Source organism: Vigna unguiculata, chromosome 6 (genome assembly GCF_004118075.2).
Source record: "Vigna unguiculata cultivar IT97K-499-35 chromosome 6, ASM411807v1, whole genome shotgun sequence".
Lineage (NCBI taxonomy): Eukaryota > Viridiplantae > Streptophyta > Magnoliopsida > Fabales > Fabaceae > Vigna > Vigna unguiculata.
In genome coordinates, this window is record NC_040284.1 from 5,499,778 (window position 1) to 5,507,978 (window position 8,201).

General features: G+C 28.2%; 1 pseudogene; it reads right to left on the minus strand.

The window, feature by feature from the left end:
• Positions 1-5,735: 5,735 nt before the first annotated feature.
• Positions 5,736-6,061, minus strand: LOC114187247 (annotated as a pseudogene).
• Between the last annotated feature and the right edge of the window lie 2,140 nt (positions 6,062-8,201).

An 8,201-nucleotide genomic window follows, 5' to 3' on the forward strand; every position in this document is an offset into this window, starting at 1 on the left:
AAGAGAATTGTAGTGAGAAGAGATAAATTCTTCGTTTAGTACTAAAGACATTTTATATTCTTTTATAAGTTTTAAAAACAAAATTGGTATATATTTAAAATAAAAATGATATAATTTTAATAAATAGTTTGGAGACAAAAAAAAACATATTTAATACTATAAAAAGCAAGACTATAATCTTGAGTAAAACTTAAGTCACAAGAAGAAAAACTAATATATTTTCTATTTTAAAAGTATTTGTCATAAAAAAATATTAATTAAATTTGCACATTTTTATCGTAATCATACTTATACTTATGAAATTTAACGCTAAACTTTTATAAAATATTTTCATTATATTACACTTTATATATATATATATATATATATATATATATATATATATATATATATATATATATATATATATATATATATATATATTCTCCAAAATATATATATATATATATATATATATATATAATTTTAAAAAAAACATATTTAATATTATAGAAATCTTGAGTAAAACTTAAGTCACAAGAAAAAGCTAATATACTTTTTATTTTAAAAGTATTTGTATCAAACAAAATATTAATTAAATTTGGATATTTTTATGTAGTCATACTTATACTTATGAAATTTAACACTAAAATTTTATAAAATGTTTACATTATATTATGCTTTATTTATTTATTTATATAAAATGGTACAAGATTTTCAGTCCGATAGTCAAAAACATCGGTCACCACTTGTCAATATAACTTAACGTATGATATAATAATATTTTTAAAATTAAATATATTTTTAGTCAAACATAAAATTAAAATTTGTTTATATTTTAAATTTTGATATATTTTTAACTTTAAATTTTAAAGATAAATATATATAACCTTTTAATTCAATAATGTTTTACTTCTTAAATAATGTTTTAATTTGACATTTAAATTAAAAAGTATCAAATAATATAAATAACTTAAATATTAATATGAAATATCATTTAACACATTTAACAATTAACAAGTAAAAAGTTTAACCGAATTAAAAAAAATATTTATTTACTTTTAAAACTCAAAATATATCAAAATTTAAGATATAAAAAAAATTTACTTTAGTTAACCCTATTTTCATTCATAGAAAGCTTTTACAAAGTTATGTAAAAAATTATTTTATTCTTTAGTAAAAACTAAGTTTGAAAAATCATTAGTATTTTATCCTTCCAACATTATTGTAATTTTAATAATATAATATAAAAAAAATTATTATTGTTGTTATAATTATGGAATCAAATATAAATAATTTTAATAATTTTATAAGTAGTTTTATTTTATAAATAATTTAATAATTAAAAAATAGTTAAATTTAAAAAACAATAAATTAAAAAAAATACTTAAATTAAAAAAATATAAAATTGATAAAATAATTAATTTAGTTTTTAAAAATATATATAAAAATTAAATTCGAAAAATAAATATAAACATGAATTAAAAATTATTTATAAAAACTTTAAAAAATAAAATAATGAAATAAAATATATTAATAATAAAATTGTCCATATGTACACTAAAACAAAGATTACAAACTTGATTTCCTTAATATACATAGTTATATATTTATAAAATATTTTTAAATTATTCTAATTATTAAACGGAAAATTGTCAGAGTATTTGATAAAATAAGAGCAATTTGCAGGTCCATTGGGACTCTGCGCAACAAAAGCCACAACTTCTGCAGCAATTTAGTGGGTAGCCTCTCACCGTCACATTATTAATGTCGTGTTGATTTTGAAGAGAAAATTAGAAATAAATAAATACCTCGACAAGTTGGTATGAAATATGAGTATATTCATCAATAGTTTTTTTTATTAAAATTACAATTAATTAGAAAAGGTTGTTTAAAAATATAATTCAATATTTATGTAAAATAAAAATATGCAAGAAAAATAAAGTTTGAAATTATGTGATTGAATCAATTTGATGAAAAAAAACAGCATAAATATATTATACATAATACAAGTTTGATTCACTATTATTTATTTATTAGTCTTTATTCTCAAAAATATAATCATCATTTCTATTTATTTGTTTTTATTCTCATGAATATACACCATCTTTCCTTTTCCTCTTTTTCCACCACCAAATCAAACAAGTGATATTTTATTTGTGAAAAGTTACACCTGGAATACTTGTGTTTGTTTTATATTGAATATTTAATTTATCATGCTACTCGTGTCAATTTTTTATTTAATTTTTATTAAATTGAGGCATATATTAAAGACAAATAGTGAGGATTTTAAAATGGAGATAAATATATTTTTAATTCTTAAACTTAATAAATATCTGTTTCATACTTTAAAAATAAATAAATATAATATTTTTACTTAAATTGTCTATTTTTTATGTATTAAACAATGTTTCAGGTCGATATTTGAATTGTTTATATATATTCTAACTTAAATAATAGTTTAAAACTACAACAAAAATGATTTTAGACAACACTAAACAAGATCACGAGTATAAAAATGTGGTCTAAATATAGTAAAGACAACACTTTTTTAGACATAGCTTAAAAACTATCGTAAGCAACATTTATATTGTAAAAAGTGTGAGCTAATTCATAAAAATGTGATATAAAATATACTAAAAATTGAAGTTTTTAGATTAGAAATATTCCCTCATCCTTTTTTGACTGAAAACGCAAAACTCAGTTTCAAAAACAAGAAAATGTGAATTTCTTCCCTCTCTTTGTTTTTAGACTGAAAACACCAAGAGCTCATAGTTAGGGATGTCAACATAGCGGGTAGGCTACGGGTAGTAGCTCTCCCGTACCCTACTCGCTAGATAAATATTTGCCCTGTACTCGTATTCATATTCGTCGGGTATCCGTTATGCGGATACCCGCATAATTTTTAATATCCATGGATATCCACAGGTAGCCACGGGTATTTACAAAAAAATAAAAATAAATATTTAACAACATATTTTAATCGTAAATTCAAATAAAATAAATATATAACATTCATAAATTTTAAACAAAGTACAAATAAACCATTTAAATAATGTTGAACGATAATTTACAACGAATTGAATTTTTTTAAACTAATTGATAAAAAGATAACTCATTCAAAATTAATATATTAATATTTTAATCATGTTTTTTTTTTATTTTTTTTAATTTAAATTAAAGTATAGCGGGTACGGGTATCCACTGGTACAAATACTATGATACCCATACCCGCCCCGTTAACATGCGAGTATTAAAATTTGTCGTACCCGTTACTCGCGGGTATCCATTTACAATACATATTTCCTACCCGTTGCGGGTTTTATCTAGGGATACTCAAAAATATAGATTTTTTTGACATCCCTACTCATGACGCTGAAAATGTGAAATTTTAAAAAATACATATATCAAAGTTGTTGCATATTTGAAGCAACTATTATAAAATTGTTGCCCTATTAAAATAAAGTTAAATATTCTCTTAGAGACTTAAATTAGAATTTTATAGTTTATTGAATATTTAATTTCGAAACAATTTGTTGGGTATCAGAGTACCAGCACAAGTACTCACAACTAAAATACAAGATGAAAATAAAGGAACAAAAATATATAATAGGCAATGAATATAATTTATTCAAGGAAAGGAAAAATTACATATCATTCTCTCTAATTCCAAGAAGAAAACAATGACAACCCCTCTCTTGGAAATAGGAAAACTAATACAAGGAGAACCTTAAAGGAGAAATTAACCTTCTCTCTTAGAGGAGAAACTATATTCTCTCTTAATTCTTCTCTCAAGCAAATAAAGCAAAAGGAATAAGATGAGAGAGACTTTGGGATGATTTTCTAAGGAAACACTGGGCTCCTTTTATAACATTAAAAGTAAGCCCCAAAGTAAGTTTCCATCGATGTGGGACTTCTTTTCTCATAATCTCCCACTTGAAGATTTTGATGAAATTAATCAAATCTTCACACCGTGCTTTATTCTCTGCCTTCATGTTGCTTGTTCTTATGATAGACTTCAGTAGGATCGAATCCACGTAGACTTCATTGACACATAATTCTGAGCCTCCGAAACACAATGCAACACTCGAGGTTCCTTCTAAGGACCTCTTGTCAATACTTCGCTGCTCTCCACCAAACTCGCCATGAACCTACTAACCACTCCCACTACTTGTGCAATGTCTGGTCTTGTACACATCATAGCATTCATAAGGCTGTCCACCACCGATGCACTCGGTACTCGGTACTCGAGACTTCTCCATCCTCTCCGCTTCACTGCTAGGACTCATACATGAGGAACAATTGATAGAAAGTGGGGTAGAAATTGACTTGCAATCTTGCATGTTGAAGAGTCGCAAGATTATCAGTAAGTATTTCTTCTGAGAAAGCCAAACCTTCCTATCTTTTTTGTCTCGGTGAATTTGCATCCCTGAAATCCTTGTTTGCTAGTTCAAAGTCCTTCTTCTCATACTTCCTAGCCAATTTTGCCTTCAATTCCTGGATTTGAACTTTGTTGGGGCCTACCTCCAACATGTCATCCACATACAACATCAATGGTCTAAACACCCAGTCTGTTGTAACCGAGGCTTATGAAGGAATCAAATCTCTGGTACGAACACCTGAGCGCCCTCTTTAAATCGTACTGAGATTTGTTCAACCATGCAAACCAAGTTTTCTTGTTCTTTAATGCCTTCTGGTTGGAGCATCATTTCATTTCTGCTTAACAATAACCTTGTGGGTAGTGGGACCCATAGGTGGTACCCCTTCACATTGTTAGCATAGCCCAAGCACTTAATTTTCCCCAGTTTCAAGCTTTACTCGTGCTTTGGATTCCTTGAACTAGTAATAACACATTTGACTTCCTCTTGATGTAGTACACCCACAATCTCCTGGAGTAAACTTTGATTCTCCTAGTGATAACTCTGGTGATTCCCTTACATCAGAATAAATCAAGTCTTCTTGTGTTTTCCCTTTTCCTAGTAGTCAAACTAGCAATCTGCGATCTATGACTATGTTTGTTGGCTTACCATACAATGCTCGTGTAGAGATAAAACAACCTTCTTGAGCTCGAGTAAGAGATTACGTTCTGCATGGTTTTGCAAACTTCGCTCTGACTTATACCCAAGTTTACGATGTCACATCAACATCGCTTCTTCTTGACTTGTCGATGCAACCATTGCATTAGCTTCCTGCAACGTATCTTCCAAAAGCACATACACATCTGCCATGATCCTCTAAGCTTTCATGACTTAAAGAACTCTCATCTTCTTCACAGAATATCTTCGTCCTCCGAGGTATTTGCCATACAACCTTGTGAGGTTGATGCCTTAGAGTTCTTTCCTCCATTCTTCAAATGCCAACAATCTTTCTTCACATGCCCTCTTTTGCCACAATGGTAGCATTTGAGATGCTTCTTACTTTGACATCTATCATGAGACTAACTCCCACTAGATCCACGTTCTGTTGATCTACCTCTTGTCATCACCAAAGCTTCTATTTGCCTTGCACTTTCCACCATATCCTCTTTGTTCTTTCGCCTGGATTCTTCTTCAAGAACAGCTTTGGCAACATCCTCAAAGTGTAGGAGGTCAACAACGTTGTAATTTGTAATGTTGATGACAAGTTGATCATACGAATCAGGTAAACTCTGTAGTAGAAGCTCCGCACGTTCATTTCCAATTATGTTGAAATCTACCGCTGAAAGTTGGGCAAACAACGTATTTAGATTGTTGATGTGGTCTGTCACCGATGTGGACTCACTCATTCGAAGAGTATAGAGTTTTCTCTTCAAGAATATTCTTGTGTGAAGTGACTTAACCTCGTACAGGCTTGTGAGAGTATCCCAAATCTCCTTCGCTGTAGTCTTCTCCACAATGCTAGATAAAATCGCATCTGCCAATGCTAAGTGCAAATTTGCTATAGCATTGTTATCTATTTCATTCCACTTTTTATCTGTAATGCCCGTAGGTTTTTCTTCAATTGCTTCTAGACAGTTGTCCTTTCTCAAAATTGCCTTCATCTTCAGTTTCCACAATGAGAAAATTTTCCCATTGAACCTCTCTATCTCGTATCTTGTTGTCATGGCTTTAAAATCGACTTATGCACTTCTCACTATGAATAGTACTGTCTACTGGAACAATGGAAGCAGACCGTGAACCAGTGCACCAGGTAATTCCCAGGAAAGAGAGGTGGGTCACTAATGGACACACTTAAGTACCAAGTCTTTCCTAGCCAAAACTTTCCTAGACATGCACTTTCACACTACCACACTTTATCCACTATCACAACACTATTCTAATGACAATAGCAGCAGAATATAATCATACGAACCAACAGCTCTGATACCACTGTTGGGTATCAGAGTACCAGCACAAGTACTCATAACTAAAATACAAGATGAAAATAAAGGAACAAAAATAGATAATAGGCAATGAATATAATTTATTCAAGGAAAGGAAAAATTACATACCATTCTCTCTAATCCCAAGGAGAAAACAATGACAACCCCTCTCTTGGAAATAGGAAAACTAATACAAGGAGAACCTTAAAGGAGAAACTAACCTTCTCTCTTAGAGGAGAAACTAATATTCTCTCTTAATTCTTCTCTTAAACAAATAAAGCAAAAGGAATAAGATGAGAGAGAATTTGGGATGATTTTCTAAGGAAACACTTGGCTTCTTTTATAACATTAAAAGTAAGTCCCAAAGTAAGTTCCCATCGATGATGGACTTCTTTTCTCACACAATTATGAGATATCGATAACAATTTCCAGCATATATATATATATATATATATATATATATATATATATATATTTTAAAGATCAATTAACAACAATAATAATAAGTTAAATATTCTCTTAGATACTTAAATTAGAATTTTATAGTTTATTAAATATTTAATTTCGAAACAATTATGGGGTATTGATAACAATTTCCAGCATATTTATAACCTAAAATACAAACATAACAAGCCGAAAAGTACTTGTTGGCTTGTCCTCTCCAAGTAATTGTGCACATTTGTCTCCGTGACCAGGTTGTATTATTTGTATTACTATTTTAGATGTTTCATTCATTTAGTTTAAAGATCGTGTTAGGCGTCAAAATAAGTTTAAATTCATCATCAATTCAAGTTTAGTTAGATTGAAAATTTTATAATTTCTTTAAATGTCAATTAAACTGAAGTTGAAACATTTAACTCACAAATTAAACTGTTAGAGTTAGATTGAATAAGTTCATCCAAAATATACAGATTTTATTCTTTATAATTATTTTTATTATTTTTCATCATAATTGTTTATTATTTTTTATAATTTTTTCGTTATTTTTTATTAAAATTGTTTATTACTTTTAATTATCTAGATTCACAATTTAATTCATTTAAATATTTGAATATTGTTGATAGTATTTAAATACTTTATTTATTTATTTATACAATTATATAAGTTTTAAATTTTATTTTTCTCTTATTATTATGATATTATTTTGAATTGTGATTAATGATTAGTAAAATATGCAAATATGTTTATTTGCTATTATAGATAGATGAGTCTAATCAGTCCACTCTCATTATATATAATAATAAATATATAAAATTAAGTTGAAAGAACAAAATTTAAGTGAGTAAACTAACCTATAATGGGTTAAATCACATAGTTTTTAACTTACCAAAATAGTTAATGGGATTAACTCAATCCATTTTTAATGAGTTACATTCATATTTTAGTGTTATAACATGTAACATAATTGGAAGAATATAAAAAATACTTAAGAGTAAAAATAAATTTTATAAAAGAAACTCTCAAATACCTTGATTGATTTATGATAATGACCCATTTTAGAGATCAACAAATATGGTGTTTTGGAAATTAATAAAGCTTTAGGAAGATCCCTATTGGACATTAAGATAACCAAGTTATCTAGATGTGAAGGTTCACTTTGAAGTACTCTAAAGAAGGAGAGGATTCAATTATACAAGAAAACAAAACAAAAACACAAGAGTATCATCATTGCTGAATTGAAAATGCACTAAAGAAGAAAGATGAAGTAAAAGATGGAAAACATGAAAGAGGAGGGGAAGCTCAAAGTGATGGCAGGTCACTAAGGGAACAAAGGCAACCAACTCAAGATAAGTGTATGATGCTGCCACTTGAGTTGCTTGCTCAACATAAGGCTAGTGAAGAAGACAATCAAAGGAGAGCACCTTACAAGGTCGAAATAAGA